The following is a 21,762-nucleotide window of genomic DNA, read 5'->3' as shown; positions in this document are numbered from 1 at the left end:
ATCAATTATAAATTTATAATAAATTATCAATAACTTAGTGATAAATCATCAACAATTTAATAGAAATCATTCTTAATGGTAAATCATTGATAATTTAATAGTAAATCATTTATAAATTAGTAATAAATTAATAAATCATTAATAGCTTAGTAATAAATCATGATAACTTAATGGTCAATCATAGATAACTTTTTTATACTTGAAGTGTTAGGTATTAAACCCTGATTATTAGCAAAAACGAAACCAAAACTTTTATTTTAGGTTTAGAATAAATTTACCATAAGCCTATTTAATAAACAAATTAGTAAAAGATTCTAAATTTGGATAAAACAATAATGTTATTATGTAAAAGAAAATTATCTTATATTATTAATGGACTTTTAAATTTAATGTCTTGTAGTTGCAAATACATAACAACATATTAGTAGATCAATGATAGATTGAAAAAATAAATGATAACTTAGTAATTAATCATTGATAACTTAAGAATAAATAAATGATAACTTAATAGTAAATTTTTAAAAATAAAAAATTACAAGCCTAAAACTAGCATATCTTAATTATAATTGAATAGAAGTAAAACTTAAAATTTATTAAATATTGCAAGATTCATATGCACGTATTTAACTGTAACTTAGAAGCTTTATATATTGCAAGATCCATGTGCCTTTATTTAATTATAAATAAAAAAATCTTTTTTTATTAATTAGAATGATACTATACAAATTCCTTTGAGAATTATAATGTTACTATATGTATCTCGTGGATTCTACCACATTCTGCAACTTGATTTATGGAACAACGTGCAAAATAGAAAAAAAATTAAGATGGATGATTTTCATTTTTTAATGATTAAGGTATATATTTTTTAGTAAGGGTGTTCCATTATAAATATAGATGAATGTGATGAAATAGAAACCAAGTAAACCAACTAAAGCTCATCTTTTCCTTTTGTTTTTGCAAACAAATTGCCAATTAAAAGACAATTTGTTTTTCGAAATGGAATTAATGAAGAAGAAGAGCTTCTGGGATTTGTGGATTGAAGAAGAACATTCAAAGCTTGAGTCTCGCAAAATGTTTATGCCCTTAAGGCCCATGAATTTGTCCATTCTAGGACAAGAAGAAGAGGCTCAAACCAAGTTCGACAAAAATGAATACGAGACATTCTAGGGTGTTTAGCCTTAGGATCGACTCTCTGTTCAAATTTCATTCCCACAAGCTTTTTTCCAACGATTGATTGATGGTATACCTTTTAATTTCCTTCACCAACGCAATATATATATATATATATATATAATATTTAAATATTATGGTTGTTGTATATGTATGTGCCACAAGAGGTGAACTTATCAGCAAAAATAAAAGAGCTGATCATGACAAAACCAGTTCAAACCAGTAGCAGCAATTCAAGAAGCTAATTTTATTTGCTAGCAATGATTTCTTGGGTTTCAGTAGGTATCCGACAATTGCAAAAGCAACTGCCAAGGTATAATTAATTATTGATGAATATGTACGATGGATTAATTAATGATTTTTCAAATTTCAACTCAAAATATATGATATGCAATTAGGAATGGAATAAAGAATAAGTCTAAAGGGTTTTCCACTGGTCTATGAATATACCAATTACCACATGGCACTAGAATCTAACTTGGCAAAATTAAAAAAGAAAGAGGTAACACAAACTTACTTTGCCTGAAACTTTGTAAATTGGAATTATATAAATATTTTTTAGTAACGAATAAGAAAACAAAGCATGGGTTCACTACAAGGGTTTTGGTTTCTAGCGGTATTTTTTTTACCGTTTAGTGGCATTTGTTAACACCAATATAAGGTTGCAGCGTTTACAAAAAAATGCCACGCAGAGTGCCCCCTATATACGTGTCGCGGTAAATAGCAACTTTTTTGAAAAAACGCCTCAATACTAGTGACGTTTATATCAGAAGCACCGCCATTTTAGCGGCGTTTATATCTTTGAGATGCCGCTACTTAGAGGCGTTTAAATATGAAAACTGCTCAATATTAATGGCGTTTGTATCTTTTAGTCGTCGCTATTTCAGTTATATTTTTAAGAGAAAAACGTCGTTGCATTAATGGTGTTTGTAACAGAAAATGCCTCTACTTTAAAGGCATTTGTAAATGAAAATGCCTCAATATTTACGAAGTTTGTATCTTTTAGGCACCGTTAATTCAATTACGTTGTTATAAGAAAAACGTCGTTACTTTAGTGACGTTTCTATAAAAAAATGCCATCTAACTAGCAGCATTGGTTGGAAATAGCACCGCTACTTTTAATGACGTTTTATGCTACAAACGTCACTAAATTATTCATTTAGCAGCATTGCCCAACGCAAACGTCACCATTATATAAAAATATATATTTTTTAAATTTCTTATAATAAATTTTATTTTCAGTAAAGAGCTTAAATTCAGAAACTGAAATTAATATTAACTTCATTCACGTTTAAATATACATCTAATTAATACAAAGTTTAATAATTAGTATAATAACATTCAAATATGATAAATACATTAACCAAATAAAAAATTAAAATGTATGAAATGGATGACTACATACATTTTGCTGGCTGCCAATTGATGAAAAAAATTTTTCACCTTGGTCACTAGCGTGCTCAACAACCTACTGAATAATACTATACAATTTTTAACACTTCCTTGTATGCTTATTTTTTATTTAAAATTTTAATATTTACTAAATATAAAACCTAAGTTGATGGAGCACCAAGATCATTTCCTAAAAATTATTGTTGCATAAAATTTATAAGATGATCGAATCGATCATGTAACTACTAAAATTTTGCATGCTCTACCTCCATTCTAGCACGTTCTTATTCAATTTTGGCACACTCCTATTCTTTTTCTTCTTTCATTTGATGAAAATGTTGTTACATAGTTTGTAACTCCCCTCTTAATATTAAAATGTGTCATGAAGACCGACTTACTAAGAGTGAAATTACAAAGAGTTATGTCCATAGTAGGCATGGACCCAATCCAAGGCCTTGGACCTGTCCATGCGTTTCTTTTTTAGTAACTTCTATGAATATCAATTTTTCATTTCTTACATGTTGAGAAAACCTTCAGATGCTACTTCAATCTCAGCAGTCATTTTTTCTTTCGCTTTTTTTTTTATGAATTTGTCATATACAACTATCAAGTTTAATGATTAATTGATTATATGTTAAAAAGAGTTAATTTTTACTTTATGTTAAAATAGATGATACAAATTATCATAATTTCTTGTGTTTTGACATCCATGTAAGATCCATCTTTTTGTGTGTGTTACATAAAAAAATTTTACACGTCTAATTGTACCGTTCATCTCATTCTTCTATACAAAAATATATGTTATTTGATATTATACATATCAACCGTAACTTATTTATGCATATCAATCCTATCAATCAAGTATTAAAATTTCTAATAACTTTAATCTCCTTGATTTATATTTTGGCCCTGTAACAACACAATAGTCTTAAATATACACAAAGAATAAAAGCATTTTGGACTTTCACACATATCGATCATGGAAACCAAATTCAATTATTTTCTCTCTGTTTAATATGAAGGATTGAGCCATTCAATACGTTAAAATACAACATAACAATAACCAGATAATAAAGGCGTAAATATGCGTAAACAGTAATTTTTCATATATATCATCTGTGTAACTAAGTTTAAAACTTTCGATAAGTTTAATATCATATATTGAAACAATCAAATCTATTAAAACATAACAATAAATATTAATTTTCATATTTACCTTTTAACGGCAGAAAAAGTTCATTCATTAGAATAAGTTAATTATCATAAACTTATGATTTCTTTTTGCTTTCTTGCAAAACTTTTTGATCCACTTGTGTGGCTATATTTATGTTGCTTTCTGCTACCAATCTCAATCTGTTCTTTTTTCTGTCATAAAAAATAATTGCATATGTGATAGAAATACAAATATTACCAACTGAAACTATCAAACGCTTTCATCATTTAATTATATTATACAAAGTTATAAACTAGTACCTCTCCTTTTCTTAAGAACCAAAATCTAACCAGTTGTTCATATTGCCACCTAATCACATTACGGGGTAGATTTTGCATCATCGCCTCTATAGTAGTATTTTGATCGAAATACTTATTCTTCAAACTATGCTTATAATCTTTCCATTTTTTTCTCAATGACTTAAGCACAAATGAAGTTAGTATTTGAAGTACAAATCTTGACTGTAATAATACAATAAAAAAGTTTCAATAAGTAAACAAAATGTAAAATAAAAATTTTAAATATATCTAATTAATTATACTAATACCTCAATATTATGCCTTGTTTCATAATGAATAGGCAATTTCATTCCATTACGGGCTAGCATGCCTAGAAATCCAACCAATAGTTGAGCCTCTTCACCAATTGGTTGCCTATCAGAGTTTGCAGATACTACAATACGCTCGTTAGGAGGTAGTGCAAATAATTCCTTCAAAGTTGTCTAGCCTCTGGTCCTCCGTTGACCATTGTTATTAACTGCAACAAATATAAAATATATTTGTAAAATCATAATACTTTTATCACTATACTCGAATTCTAAAATTGGAGTATATCATACCTGCATTCAAATTTAAAGCATAATAAATTGATGGGGTACTATCTAAACTTGGACCTCCCGTATTGTCAGATCTAATATCAGTTGAAGGGTTAAAAGTGACGGAGTTAGATCCTACAGTACGTTCATTTACCTTCAAAAGATTCAGTCTATAGCCAATATCTACAGGTACCATAGACGGTTTTGAACTAATATCTCTGATATGTTTTCCTTTCAACCTACTTCTCCGTATTGTAGCTTATCTATATCATAAAAGCGAATATAGAAAAAATGTTAGTTCAGAAGATATATAAAGACATAAACAATTTAAGAAATCAAAACCTACGATATATAAAGAACATTTTGATTTAATTAAATCAAAATATAATGTATGATTTAGAAAACAATAATTATACAATAGTGAATGTGACATTATTTACATACTATTATTTACTACATTATATCTTAAGCACTCAAATTATAGGTGCACGAAATTACGGTTCGTAAATGTCTTCAGTAACATCTTCGCGAACCCACTGAGCGTAAGTACTAGAGATATTCTCATCCAAGTTTTGTTCAACAAAAGGATAACATTCAATTCCATGTTCAACATTATCTTTGGTATCTAACCCCATATCAAATAAATCTCTAGGTGTGTTTCGCAAAACAACAAACCAACCCAATTCTTTTGAATCTTCAGAGTAAAATATTTGTTTGACTTGAGATGAAAATACATAAGGTTCATCAAAGAGTTGTTGTCTAGTGTGAATTAATCGAGAAAAATTCACAAGTGTAAATCCGTACTGATCTTTCTTAAGGTCCCTCATACTATTTACATCTGCTCAATCACATCGAAATAAAATAACTTTTCACTTGCCATAATAATCCAACTTAATGATGTCATTAATCATGCCATAATAGTCAACATTTCCCTCTAAAAGGTGTGTGTCTCTAGCACTAGCATAGCTAATAGTTGATGAAGTCACAACAACTCTTGAATTTTGTGTACTTCTAAATCTCTCATAGGATTTTATGTGAAATCTAAATCCATTGATGATGAAACCTTTGTATCATTTCACAATCTGGTTCAAACTGTGTGAAAGACATTTCATCTCTTAACTAACAAGCCTTCCACTCCAAACCTATAAAAGTGGAATAAATATATATGTTATTAATGTTATAATTACCGTAAACATTCTATGTAGATAAAAAATAATATGAAGTATGGCATTGCTTAAAGTTGCTCTTAACTATTCATGAAAGTTTTCAGCAAATAACTTATCAATCTCTCAAGGATTTGATCGTCGATAACGTGCAAGATCTCTCAAATTATTTCTATACTCACTATAAAGCATCATGATAAAGTATTAACACTAAAAAAAAATATAATAAATTATGCCTAATGTAGTGAATAATTTCTTTGATAAACAACTTACGTGCAAAACGATTCAATTGAGTCATAATGAATAAGAATATATCGATGTGCTTGTGCCCAAGATTTATCATCTAACTTCACCAATTCAGCTTTGCCTATGGGTTGTTCAAAACTTTGAAAAAGATAATTGTAGGCTGTATCTGTATGCTGTATACCAACATTTCTCGAAGGTCTATTAAATTTTGTTTCAACATCTTCCAAATAACGAGAACAAAATGTCATACACTCTTCTACTAAATATTCTTCAGCAATAGAACCTTCTGGATAGCATTTGTTGTAACAATAAGATTTTAACCTCCCCAAAAACCTATAGCATAAAACATGAGTCATATGTTATTTTAAGTAGATTGGCTTGATAATAAATAAAAACGTAATCAATCTATTAACAAATAATACATTTCAATAGGATACATCCATCGATAATGAACCGGTCCTCTGACCTTTGCTTCATATGAAAGGTGGATAACCAAATGCATCATAATAGTGAAAAAGTTTGAAGGGAAATCTTCTCTAAATGGCATAAAGTAATCGCGACTCGATTTTAAACTTTGTCAAGCTTTTCCACATTCATACATTTCTGAAATAGAGATTTAAATATGTTACTCAATTCAATTATCATAGGAGTCACTTGCTTTGACATTGATGACCATAAAGCAATTAGAAGTAAGTCTTGCACCAAAATGTGATAATCACGTGACTTCAATGAAGAAAGTTTTCGCTCCTTCATATTCACACATCTTGATATATTTGACGCATAGTCATTTGAAACTTTGACATTTTTCAAAACCTTGCAAAACACATCTTTTTCAGCTTTAAAAATTCTAAAATAAGTAGCAGGCAATCGATATTTGCCATTAGAAGCAACATCGGATGAAGGTTTGGGTGAATCTTGATATCAATTAGGTCAAGCTGACTCTTTAAGTTATCTTTGGATTTTCTATTCACATTAAAAATTGTTCCAATAAAATCAAATCAAGGTTATGGCATAATAAATTATATTTTCAATAAGGAAACTAAAAAAATATACTTTTTTTTCACAACTCATACTCATTGAGGTCATCTACTTCATTGTTCTCTTCATCACTTTAAACATTAAGATCACTAACTTCTTATGACTATCACCAATTTACTTAATACAAGGTTAGACACCTTCAAAGATGTCCCTCACTCTTTTTCTTGATGGAGTCATTTTTTTATATGTGAAATTGATATCTTTTAACTTTGACAAGATATTAAACCCACTAATGGGTAAAGACGATCTCTTCAACTCTTCAGTTTCATTAAAGAGATATTTTTTGAATCTAAATCGATGATTATCATCTAACCATTGACGATGTCCCATACAACAGAACTTTCTACCATTATGTAACCACATAGAACATATATGTGTAACACAACATGGACAAGCATAATGACTTTTTGTACTTCAACTAGATAAATTCGTATATGTAGGAAAATCGTTGATAGTCCATAATAAAGTAGCACGCATATTGAAATTCTCTGTTTTTGATACATCATAGGTCTTAACTTCTTCCTATAATTATTTTAACACTTTAATAAGAGGTTGTAAGTAGATGCTATATCATTCCCTGAACCTTTTTTCCTGAGAATTATCATAGATAATATAAATGATTGTTGCTTTATAGCAATCCATTGTGGTAAATTGTAAGGAATCAATACAACTGACCAAGTACTATAAGAAGTACTCATCATTTGGAATGGGTTGAATCCATCATATGCCAGTCCAAGCATAACATTTTGAGGATCAGATGCAAAGTCTGAAAACCTAGAATGACATTATTTCCATGCCAAAAAATCTACAGGATGTCTCGATGATCCATCATCCATCCGCTTCTTATGATGCCATCTCATTAAATTTACAATTGTGGAAGACATGTAGAGTCATTGAAGTCTTGGTATTAATGGAGAATAGTGTAAAACCTTAACATGATTCTTTTTGACACATACCTCATCATCATCATCATTCAACCTTTCATCGAGGTTTTTGTCGACCCAATAAAAAATACCATACAAATGATAAGATTCTTGATTTTTTTTATCCCCCCAATACAACATGCAATCATTGGGACAACTATGAATTTTCTCATATTCGAGACCTAAATCTTTGATCATCTTCTTTGATTCTTCACAAAATTCATGGATTTTTATAAAAAAAAAACATTTTTTTCATAAACTGTAATAATAAAGTTAGAGAATTTTCTGTCCATCCACATAAGCATTTCAAGTGAAAAAGTTAAACACAAAAAGACAACCTTGAATGCTTCGATCCCTCAAAAAGTTCTTCATTCATCTTCTCAAGCAACCTATAAAACCTAGATACTTCTCATCTAGGTTGTTGGTCACATACACATATCCCAGGTTCACTAAATTCATGTATTTCAACATTGAACTGATTAAATCCTTCATTTTGAGGAGAAAAATTATGAAAATTTTAATTATGAATGTTAAAAGTATCTCGTAACATGCCTTCAATATCATCTGCTATAAAAAGATCATGTTGGTGATAAGGAGCTTTTGATGTTGAAATAACTGTAGTGAAATACCTTGAAAGTACAGACTCTTCATAAAAATATCAATTAACATATCTCGATAGAAATCAATACAAATTAAATGCTCATAAACAACTTTATGCATTTGTCACTCGATATTAGCACATTTCACACATGGGCATAATATCATATTATCTTCACTTGTATTCTCAAATGAAAAATTAAAAAAAAATTTCACTTAATCTTTGTACTCTTGGCTTAATCTTGACTTTTACATCCAACTCTTATTCATTTATTACTTGCTACATTATCAAACCAAATGTATATAAAAAATTAATATGAAAACAAACATGTAGAATTGCATAGTTTACTATGTTTTAAATAAAAGATAATAACAAGACCAGTACTTACACAAAACGAGAACTTTTTGTTGTGAAATAATTTATCAGCTATAAGATATTATGATTGTTAAAACTCTACTACTAACATAGACCGCACCCAAGAGTATTTGTACTTATGATTGACATAAGGTAAACTAAGGTAGGTTTTGTAAAAAAAAATTTTCACCAAAAAGAAAATCACGAATTGCAAAAGCTGAAAGAATAATCGAATGAAGTAAAAGCTAAAGTCAATAAGTTATGAATAGTCAAAATAGGGTTCTAAAAGACAATGCTCGAATACTAAAAGTGGAAGGAAAGGGAAAGTAAATTGTCCTTGGTCTGGAAAGAGAAATAGTATAATAATGAAGATGAAGCTTGAAGTTGGTGATTGGATGCGCTAAGTTTGGGATGATTTTTATTGGACAGGATTATGGAAGGCATTTACTAACAAAAAATGCCAACAATAATTCTTTCATACATATTTTTTGAATATATTATAGGTGCCTTGAACATATCGTCACATAAATTCTAACATTGTTATTGAAGGCGTATATCCAACAAAGACACCTTTAATAATTTATATCATAATTTGTAGTTAATTACTGAAGACGGTTGCAAAAAATAACGCCTTCAAAATTTTTTCACTAAATATTTTAAGAATTGTTAAATGCGTCTTCTACTGTCAAATGCCTTATATATACTGTCACACAAATTTTAACACTGTTATTGAAGGCATATATTTAAGATAGACGCCTTTAATAATTTATATCATAGTTTGTAGATAATAACTGAAAGCGGTTGCAGAAAACAACGATGGTAATGGAAGGCGTTTATTAAAAAAGGTGCCTTTAATATACCACGATGGTAATGGAAGGCGTTTATTAAAAAATGTACCTTTAATATACCTTTAAACTTAGTAATCCATTAGTGAAGGCGTTTGTTAATAACAAACGCCTTCAAAAAATTTTCACTAAATATTTTAGAAATTATTAAAGGTATTTTCTACTGTCAAATACTTTTTATATACCGCTAAATAAATTCTAACACTGTTATTGAAGGCGTATATTTAAGATAGACACCTTTAATAATTCTTATCACAATTTTGTAAATAATAACTAAAGGCGATTAAAGAAAACAACGCCTTTAATAATTTCTCTCAAAAAATTTTTACGGATTTTTAAAGATGTCTTTTATTATAAACTACCTTCAATATACTACAATGGTAATAGAAAGCATGTATTAGAAAAGACGCCTTTAATATACCTTTAAATTTAGTAATCCATTAATGAAGGTGTTTGTTAATAATAGACGCCTTCAAAATTTTTCCACTAAATATTTTGAAAATTATTAAAGGCATCTTCTACTGTCAAATGCCTTCTATATACTGTCACACAAATTTTAACACTGTTGTTGAAGGCGTATATTTAAGATAGACGCCTTTAATAATTCCTATCATAGTTTATAAATAATAACTAAAGACGATTGCATAAAACAACGCCTTCAATAATTTTTTTCAAAAAATTTTCATAGATTTTTAAATGCGTCTCTTATTGTAAACGGCATTCAAGATACCATGATGGTAATGGAAGGCATTTATTAGAAAAGATGCCTTCAATATACCTTCAAACTTAGTAATCAATTAGTGAAGGTGTTTATTAATAATAGACGCCTTCAAAATTTATTCTTTTAATATTTTGAGAATTATTAAAGGCGTCTTCTACAGTAAAATGCCTTCTATATACCGCCACATAAATTCTAACATTGTTATTGAAGGCGTACATCTAAGAAAGATGCCTTTAATAATTCTTATCATAGTTTGTAGATAATAACTGAAGGCAGTTGCAAAAAACAATGCCTTCAATAATTTTTCTCAAAAAATTTTCACAGATTATTAAAGGCGTCTTTTATTATAAACCGCCTTCAATAAATTGTTATAAGCTTTGAAAATCCATAATTTTTGAAGGTGATTTTTTTACTGAAAATGCGTTTTATAATTTTTAAGAATTATAAAAGGTGTTTTTTTATAAATAAAAAAAATACCTTTAATAAGTTGGTTGGATAATTTTAAAGGCTTATAATTAAATGCGCCTTTTTTTATAAAAATAACTTCAATAATCTTCAATAAAATTTTCAGGTGATTATTGAAGGCATTCTTTTATGGAAATGCCTTTAATAATTAATTTTATATTCATTTCCCTACTTTGAACATAGGAATTTGCAGAGGCCTGGTACACAGAATGACTAAAAGCTACTTTATTCAACTAAATAAACCAAATCCTTAAACACATTTCTAGCAGACCATTGCTTTCTTTCTCCTATTCCATGCCATCAACCTTTCAAAAATCATCGCTGCGAACCTCTATTTTAATTTGTAAATTTTTTTTTTAGTTTATTGTATTATTTACGCCTTCAATAGTCAAATTTTTGTTTTTTCAGTTCTTTAATATTGACATATGAGTTTATATACTTTCATTAACATCACAATCAGCATAGTCATCCAAGATTCTATTCATATTGCAAGTATGTTGTTTCTATGTAATACGCATTAAATATTGTGGTTTGCTGAACCTTGTTGACTAATATTGTATTGTCGAATGGTATTGTATGATATTAGGGGTCTGAATAATATTTCATGCTGAATGGTTTGTTGAACCTTGTTGTCTGATATTATTTTGCTGAATGGGTTTGAATGGGGACTAAATGATGTTTTTGAGTAGTTTGCTGAAGGGTATGTATGAACACATTGCTGAATGGTGTGCTAAATATTATTTTTGTACATAGTATGGTATTGGTTGTATTAAATTAAGTACAATGATCAATTTAAAGGGTCATATTGTGTAATTCGTATAATTATGATCAATATTGTAGGTAATATAGACTTCGAACAACATCATTCTCCTTCTAATGAACATGCAAAAGAAAGAAGTGTAGGCCAAAAAAGAAAAAGAAGAGGCCCAAATAAACCAATCAAAGTGACTGACACAAAAATTCATGTTGACTTCAATCAAAGTGGGCAACCTGTGTCGGAAAGAGCTACCAAGATGGCTACTCATATTAGAGCTATCGTCCGTCGGAGGATTTCAATTACGTACATCGATTGACGATAAGTTTCTGATGATCTAAAAGATGAGATATGACAGTCCATTGTGGTATATTTATTCAACTATTTCATAAAATTTGTTATATGATCATTTAATTGAAATTCAATGTGTTGATACTATTTGTGTTAATATATTTAAGAACGGTTCAACGTCCCAATTGAGTGTAAAAAGATTGTGTTACAATCTGCTAGGAAAGCTTTCAGAGACTTTAAAAGTAGATTAACAACCTAATATATTTTATTGCTAGCTGGTGAAGGTGATGTTTTGACTGTTCCACCTATGGCATATGCAGATGTCATAAGTGTTAAAGATTGGATAAATTTTGTTCAACATCAGCTTTCAGAAGATTTCTCGGTATGCAAACCCATTACCAAATTAGTCCAAGTTTATAAGTCTGTATACAATATAGCATTTTATCTTCATATGTAATTGACGTAATTTCTTGATTTTGTAGAAAATCAAAGAACAATATCGGGACATTTGAGCCAAACAGCAATATCACCATCGGACAGTAAAAAAAAGATATGCAACTGTGAAATATAAGCTTATATGTATTCGTACAGTTATTTTATACTCATTAATGAATATTTATGAACATTCATTTCATACATTCTGATTTTTTTTTGTGATAATTTAATAGGAATCGATGAGATCAAACATAGAAGTTTTTAGATGGGATGTCTGAAAACAATGACATCGACGAAGGATGGATCCTTCGCAGATGAAACAACCGAGGAAATGGCAAAAAAAATTGTATGTATAACTACTTTTTTGATATAATGTATGGTTGGCATTATGATTGTATGCATGAATGTATACTAGCTTGTGTAGATTTATTCTAACAGTCCCGTTTATTATTGTCTTTTAGGATGATTATGTTGCAAAGTAAAATCTGGTGAACTGATAACCCAATATGGCAAAGATCTTTTGTCTTTAGCATTAGGCGCTAAAGAAAGGCCTGGTCGAGTTCGTGGGGTTGATAAATTTATCTTGTCATCAACGTATTTTGGTAAACAACCAAAAACCTCACGAATGAGAAATGCACAATATGGAGCAATAATTGAGCAACAGCAATAATAAATTAATGACCATGAGCAACGCCTCAATGACCAACAACAAAGACTCACTACTTTGAAGTCCATGTTGGCAGTAATGCAGCATGTTATACCATACCCCAGCCTGATAGCATCGTCCCCATACGAGAAGCTTCCGTTGCAAGTAACGAAGTTATCCCATCATCCGCTACCACCTAAAAAGTATGATATTGTTTATAATTTAAATATTAATTTGTTTATTATATTGATTCATTTGGTTGTTAATACTTATATTTCATTAAATATTGTAGGAGGATGTACAGACTCAAAGTCTGACCCTTGCCCAGGCTTCCATGAATGAGTTAACAAAATATTCACTTGAAAATTATACCGGTGAAAACTTCATATCCATTGAGTCTAAGGAAGACTTATTTGATAAATAATCATATTCTTTTATTGGTGTAGATGAGGTGAAAGAATTTTGTGAAATAGATGAATTATCAGTTGTTGAAATCGTTACTTATATGAAGTTAGCTTATAAATACAAATATGCACATTTAATATGTAGTAAGTTAGTATTAGGGTGTAATACTAACCAGCAGTATTGATTGTTATCGTGTAGCTTCCTATACAGAAGGCTGAAGGAGAGACAGTTGACAAACAGATTTAGATTCATTAACCCCAACTTCATTAGTAAGCAGAGTGGCACAGTCGTTTATTATGCTAATCATGTGACCTATGCATGAAAAGACTAGTTGATTATTATTTGCTCATGTATAATGCGCAATAAGCTATATTCCAACCTTACTTACTCCAACTTGCTCCATTCTATAATTCGATGTGTATTCTGAGTATATCATTATTATTATTTTGCAGTCATCATTTAGTGCTTATTGTGATTGACACCAAATCCTTAACTCCATACTTTCTTAATTCAGTTAATCCAATGGCGATGCCTAACCCTGATATTCAAACTTTTATAAAAAGGTATTACAATACTTTATTATATTATATATGTTCTGTTTCTTCATAAGAAATTTTATTTATGTTCCTACTAATTTTTTTCTTTTCAATTTAAGGTAATGTCTGCATTCAATAAGAAGATAAAAAAACTGAAATAAGTGTCATTACCGATAAATGTCAAATTTATTCTTTTAATGTTGAGTTTGTGTAGATAAATATTTTCTAAACCGACTCAATTTAATTTTTAGGTACCTCATCAATCCGGTAATACTGAATATGGATATTATGTCCTTCGTTTTATACAGGAGATAGTGTTACATGATTTTATGATCACACCATTCAATGTTAGTATAAATTTCATAAACTCGTTATATATTCAAAAAATAAAATGGTACATTATGTTCTCATTTCTTAACATTTACTTATGATATTATTTTTAGTGGAAGGGTCAAGAAAGCTTAACGAAAGAGGAGCTGGATGAAGTCCGTAAAGAATGGTGTGATTATGTATTGTCATTTATCAATGTTGATAAACTTTCAGGTTAGACATTGTTGGTTGAATGCAAATATATACAGAACAAATTGTTATAATGTTTTTAACATGCCATGTTGAATGGAAACTTTAAGTTTGTACATTGGAGGTATTGGTTTAATATTATTGTTATACTTAATATGAATACATTGTGTACTTATTAAATTACTAAGTATGATTATTTCAAAAAAGTATATTAATATGACAACGTTATCAGTTTTAATTTCAGATGTGTGGTCAATTTTTTGAAATACAACAATGTTCATTATGCAAATTCTAAAATATAATTCATAGTATCATATATATAAACCAAATGTTTTATGGGCATAAATATACAACTGACAACAAACATTTTTTTGGGCATAAACCTACAACTGACTTTATATATAAAGTATCAATTATGTTTTATTGATGCAATTAATGAAGGTATTTTTAGCAAGAAAATGCTTTCAATCACCCCTAACAGCAAACATTAAATGCATTTTTTATCAAAATCGCCTTCAATAACCCCTCAGAAAATTATTGTCTGGAATATTAAAGGCATTTTGGGCAAAAAATGCCTTCAATAATACCAACTAAAAATTAATCGAATGGATTATGAAGGATTTTTCCTACGGGTAACCCTTTCAATAATCCCAACAAAATGTTTATGAAGACGTTTTTAGATATAACCACCTTCAATAATCCGACAATTAAAATTTATCGTTGGAAATATTAAAGGCGTTTGGAGCCTAAAATGCCTTCAACCATCCCATCTAAGTTTTATCTATGAAATATTAAAGGCATTTCTTGTAAAACCACCTTTAAAAATAAAAAAAAATTACTGATTGGATTATAAAAGATGAGTTCAACCAAAAACGCCATCAAGAATCGAGTCCATATTTTTGCTATCGATTATTAAAGGCATCTCTCCACGAAAACATCTTCAATATTCTATGAAAATTTTTTTAAACCAATTGATGAAGGTGTTTTTGTCAAGAAAACGCCTAGACTAATCAATAACAAATAATTTGTGCCTAAACCAAAAAAAAGGTTAAAGGACGGATCGAACCAACAACCTTATGGTAAACATCCGTACAATCCAAACAATTTGATAACTTAATATTGAAGGAATTTTTGTAAAAAATAAAAAGAATTTAATAAGCTTGGGAAATTTTTAGTCTAAATATTAAAGGCGTTTCTTGTAGACAACGCCTTCATTAATCTTATACAATTTTTTATTACTTGATTATTAAAGGCGTTGTCTGTCAAAAATATGCCTTAACTATTCACCGAAACTTTTAATAAAAAATATTCAAGATGTTTTAGTCGAGAAACGCCTTTAATATCAAGTCTTAGGTGGCGTTTATAAGTAACAACGTCACTATTTGAATATTTAGTGACGTTTGGATAATAAACGTCCGAAATTTTATAAAAATACAGAAGCTAGCAGCGTTTGTAAGTCAAATGCTACTACAAAACTGTCGCTAAAATACTATTTTGCTGTAGTGGTTTCCAAATTCAATGGGCTCAATTAGTATATTTCTGCTTTGAGCATTGATATATTAATTTGATTATTGAAATTTCGAGTAGAAATTATAACTGGCTTGGGCATTTTGGGTTATATGGTCCAGGCCTGTCTTCTTTGCACTTCAAGATTCGTGGCCAACATGACCGTGATAGTTGCAATCAGAAGCCTTGCCCCATTGCTATCTGTAGGGAAAAGGCCAACAAAAGAAGAAAAACTTTTATTTTTAGAGTGTATGGAGCAAATGGCTGATAAATCTTGGTTCGTTAAGTAATGGTTTCAAGTAAGCAAAAGAATTGTACCAAAATTTGGAGATATGATTTATAGCTTCAAGTGGTTAATCATTTGTACTCGTTGCAAGGATTATAAAGTAAGAAAGGTTAAGTTTGCATTATGTAAGGATATTTGAAGTTCTTGGTAAAGTGAAAAAGAAAAGTTCAAAATAAAGAATATTGTGTCTTCTGATGTCTAGTGTACATAATGAATCTATGTTAAGAGAATATCTTGGTAGAAGTTATATGGTTGGATATGAGTATTTAGAAATTCAAGATGATATTAGTTTTAACATATTGAAAATATTTTTTTTTTGAATGATTAATTGGAAAGAACAAGTTTTGAGGTAAAATGATTATTTTTGTCAAAGTTTAATGAAACAAGAATATGGGAAAAAAGTGATTTCAGTAATGAAAGAATAAGATATGGATGTAAATCAAGGATGAAACTTTTATAAGAAGGGGAGAATGTGATACCTTAGCCCCAATAATAATTGGGCTAGACTAATACCAAAGCCCATCAATTTATTAAAAAACTGATTAGTAAATGAAAAAGGGTTGAGGTATTAAATGAAAAAAAACCTAACTATGGAGAAACAGAAAAAAAATAAGAGTTCTTATTCCTCATCTTTTTTAAGGTTAGAGAATATGAAAAATCAAGTTGACGATTCAAAATCTACAATCAAGTTAATCCCCTAAAGGTGAGTATTGCCCTCTTTTTATTTAAGAAAAAAATATCATGTTGATTGTTATTATTTGGAGTTGAAGTTTTGAGAGAAAAATCAAGAAAATTATTAAATCTTTCATTAATCTTCATAATCTATTTGGGTAAATTACTGAGCTTTGTTTATTTTATACTTTTAAGATTTATTGATGATTATTGAATAGAGTTTAAAGGCTGAAAGTGGGGATTTGGATTTTTAAAGATTGAAGGAGAAATTTTGTTTTTATATGAGATGCTATAATCTGTAATAGTGAATTAAAATAGAATTCTGTATTAATAGATAAATTATTGCTATGATTATTATATACCGTTGGAAAGCATGTTGAATCTATTTTCTAATGAAAGAAACAAAAGTCAAATCTGAGTTTTCTATGAAGAGTTGTCTAATTTTTAATTAAGGATATGCAGACTATAAGGTAGCAGCATCAAGGTTGAATTACGAAAATTGTCTTAATTATTATACAAGGATTTATAGATTAGGCCATACATGTTTGGAAAGCTTATTGAGTCTACTTTCTAATGAAAGAAGCGGAATTGAATTTGGAGTTTCCTATAAATAAATACGTAATTTTTATAAGAAGGTATACAGACTATCTAGCAGCAGCATCTAATGTGGATTGCAAAAATTGTTCTAATTAATCCAAAAAGAATCACAAGATGGGTTGGATATGGTTAGAAAGCTTATCAAGTCTAGTTTCTAACGCGTTAAAGAGATTTTAATTTTGATTTGTATATATTGAGATATGATTGTTTTAATGAAAAGAGATCGTGCTATCAGTATTAATTAGTTGAGTTAATCATTGTGTAACTTAGTTGATTTTTATATAAATAGTCTAAAAAAGAGTTGATTATTTTCTGTTATGTTGAAATTATCTTGAATAGGCTGTTAATTATTTAGAGAGAAAAACTAAGTGGTGAAATTAAAAAAAGGTAAGTAGAATCTCACACACTTTACTTGTCTTCAAATTTGTGTGTATATATATATATATTTCTAAATGAATGAATGTTTTATTTCATTATTTTCGATGTATGAAAATAGGATCAAGCATATGATTATTTTGTTCTTTTGTTATGTAAATGATGGATCATGCTTATAAATGAAATGAAAAAATAATTTATGTTTAAATAATGATTTTATGATAGCTATATTTTTACATCCCTGGGAAGTGGGATCATCGACATCAGAACTAGTTTTACGACCCTGACTAATGGGTTATAGTAGTTAGCAAAGACATGATCATACGACCCTGCTAAGGGTTATAGTAGTTAGCGTAAGGTTTTGGCTAGCGGATTATAATAGTTAGCAATGATCATGATGATGAAATTGTTGATACGGCCAATGTCACAGATTATAACAGTGATAGTAGCTAATGATAAACGAATGATAATAATGATTTATGATGATTTTAAACATTGATCCATGATTTGTATCAAATTTGTATTTGACCGTGTTTTGTGATTTATAATTGATGAATTGACATGTTTTGATATTAATTTATGAATTTGTGAAATGTTTGACAGAACAATGATCTTGAAATGTTTTGACAGTATGATTTGATGATTATTTTGAATACTCTATATGATACGTATGAAAACGATATTTGATCCGATAAGATGTGTGAGCTTATATTTGCTGAGCTGTGGTTTGTTCATTCTCCTTTTACTTTTTTTTTTTATAGATGAGTAAATGATAAGTTTGCTTAGTTTTGTGAAAGCTAAAAGATCAAATGGGAAAGATTACTTAGTCGTCAGAGACAATGTTGGCCAATGAAATCTTATGAAATGATTTTGTATTTTTATATGGTTTGTATTTGGATATATAGAGATGCATCATTAGTTAGATTAAATATATGAATTTTACTTGACAGACTATATCATTTTATTAAAGAATTTTATAATAGTTAAGAAAAAAAGCTTTGTATTACTTTGGGGTTTATTTCTAGGTAATATGACCGTACTATATCTCAGTTTCGGGGCGTTACAGTAACACCCCCAATCCCACATCGGAAAGATGTGTGAATAAGAAATGATACATATGTAAAGATCTAATCCCAAACTTGTGAGGCACATTTTGTGGGATAAAACAATGAGACCTTCGGGTCAAAGCGGACAATACCTCGCAGGTTGAATGCGGGTCTCCACAAATGGTATCAGAAAGGTCATCACTCGACAGTCATGGGAGTCACTAAGTGCTACACGGAGGTCATCAGTCGGTGGTCGTGGGAGTCACTAAGTGCTATACGGTGGTCTGGTGTGATCTTGGTCTTATGGATGGATTCGACTTGACAAAGATCTCAAGCATTAAAGGCGAGAAAATTGTAACGCTCCCAATCCCACATCGGAAGGATGTATAGATAAGGAATGATATATATGTAGAGACTTAATCTCAAACTTGTGAGACGCTTTTAGTGGGATAAAACCGTAAGACCTTTGGATCAAAACAGACAATACCTCACAAGTTTGGTACGGATCTCCACAGATATTTTTTGATGCGCTTAACCATGCATCCATAGTTGACGGGCTTAAACTCGCTGAACAACATGGGGGAGTCGAATTTTTCGTCTATAAGCACTGTGATATGTCTCACCTTGATGCTCTCTTGTAGGTTCTTTTTTTTACATTAACATTTTCGTACTCTTTTTGACGCTTCCATTCTTATGCATTACAACCATATAACAATAATTTTCTTTTTTTTGTTTTTCTAAAATTTTGACAGAACAAACTGTAAAATGAAGAGAAAAGTAGTGGTGACAGATAGGTATGTCAAGTTAACTATTTGAATTTCTTCTTTCAATTTTCATTGGTATTTTAGTTGAGAGAATTAAATATAAATCTTGAAAATGGCGAATCAAGATTTGATCAAGTCTATCTTCTTTGAACAGCTTGTTCAGTATGGATGGAGACTTCGCACCCATGGTTGAGCTGGCTCAGCTTCGCAAGAAGCATGGATCTTTGTGGGTCCTTGATGATGTAAGTCCTTCCTAAATATTCAATTCTTTATGGAAATTATAAAAAAATTTCGCTATAGTAGGATGTTTGTCTTCTAGACTAACTGAATCCTCTACTTACATAACATGAATAGATTTGGTATACAGACTAAGAACTTGTTTTGTTGACTCAAGGATCAATAATACTTATCATATGGTAAAAAATTTTCAACTTTCAGGCTTATGGAACATTTGTTTGGGGCAAAAACGGTGGGCGAATAGCTGGGGAATTCAACTGTGGAAACGATATTGACATAAGCGTCGGCACTCTGAGTAAGGCAGCATCTTCCCTTGGAGGGTTCATAACATGCAGGAAATAACTTCAGCATATATATATATATGTTCAGACTTCAGAGTGACCAAGGGAATTGCAATTTCCTTCTACAAGGAAGTCTCTAAAATGTTGAAACAGCCTACCAATGTGGAATTATTGAATGTGATTTAATTTGTGACATGAACAGCAAAATCTGGAAACAATTCATCCAATCAAGGGGTCGTTCTTTTATATTTTCAACAATTGCGCCGGTTCCCTTAGCCGCAGCCTCATATGGTAAAGTTAAACATTCCTTTTCCTAATTAGTTATAATTCTTCTATATATCTACCTGATTACTGTAGCATTCTTCTGCTGCAGACTATATTGAGTGCAACGTATGAATCAGCCTCGGTCACGGTGGAAAAAAAAAGAATCATGGCGTAGGATGGAAATTCGAAAACGGATGCAAGAGTTCCAAGCTCTAACTGGAATCCCAGTCACAAGTCAAATAGTGTGTGTTATAATAGGAGACGCAGAGAAGACATGCAAAGCGAGCCAGTTTGTTCTCTTTCACCTTTTAGTCAATTTCTCTTTCTCTTTTTCACTGATTATGTTCATCACCATATAGCTTCTAACACCGTAAATTGCCATTGATTAATCAGGGAATTGTTGGAATCCGGTTTCTATGTCGTGCCAGTCGGCCCCCCAGCAGTTCCTCCCAACACCGCAAGGTTAGACAAATGCTACATACACATAATCTTGTTGCATTTTTATGTATGTGTGTGAAATTTATGTATTTATTACGTGAATTTTTTTTTTCTCAGATTACGAGTGACTTTGACTGCGGTGCATACAACAGAAGATATAAAAAGGCTTCTAGCTATACTATCTGACTACGTTAAGTTTCAAGTTCCCAGCAGCAATAGCTCCAATTTAAGTGCCAGGCTTTAGAATACGTGTGATTGGTTTGGATCATAAACATGGATTCCTTATTGTTTATTATCAACAGAATAATGGTGTTACTTTCCTGTATTATCTTTAATGTGGTTGGAATGTCTCTAAATACATGTATTTGACTCCCTCAAGTACTTTGTGCTACCGTAATTCTTTCCTTGTTATCTTTCATTAACATAATAAACATCCCAACGAAGCTTCTTCTGTTAAGCAACAATGTTATGAATTTACAAACCGGATGTTTCAATTAAATTCCAGTATAAATTTTATATTAGATGATAAGATATGGTACTTTTCTTCTAGACTCTCATAGGATTATTGTCCATGGAAGAACTAGGAATGAAGAGAGCCAACCACATTCACTGACACACGATGAGATGAGGATTAGGAGTGGGTAACATGTTTTTTCCACTAAATCATTAGCATGTTTCATTAGATTTAATCTAATCATGTAATGAACAGACCATGCAGCAATGATCGCAACATGTTGTCCTACAATCCTGATTCCTGACAACCCC

General features: G+C 30.1%; 1 pseudogene; it reads left to right on the top strand.

Moving 5' to 3' along the window:
* Positions 1-931: 931 nt before the first annotated feature.
* On the top strand, positions 932-21,241 carry LOC111275312 (8-amino-7-oxononanoate synthase-like; annotated as a pseudogene).
* Positions 21,242-21,762: the final 521 nt, after the last annotated feature.

This window comes from Durio zibethinus, chromosome 17, assembly GCF_047325235.1.
Source record: "Durio zibethinus cultivar Kanyao isolate XHJ-2024 chromosome 17, ASM4732523v1, whole genome shotgun sequence".
NCBI lineage: Eukaryota > Viridiplantae > Streptophyta > Magnoliopsida > Malvales > Malvaceae > Durio > Durio zibethinus.
This window is presented reverse-complemented; position numbering and strand designations above follow the sequence as displayed.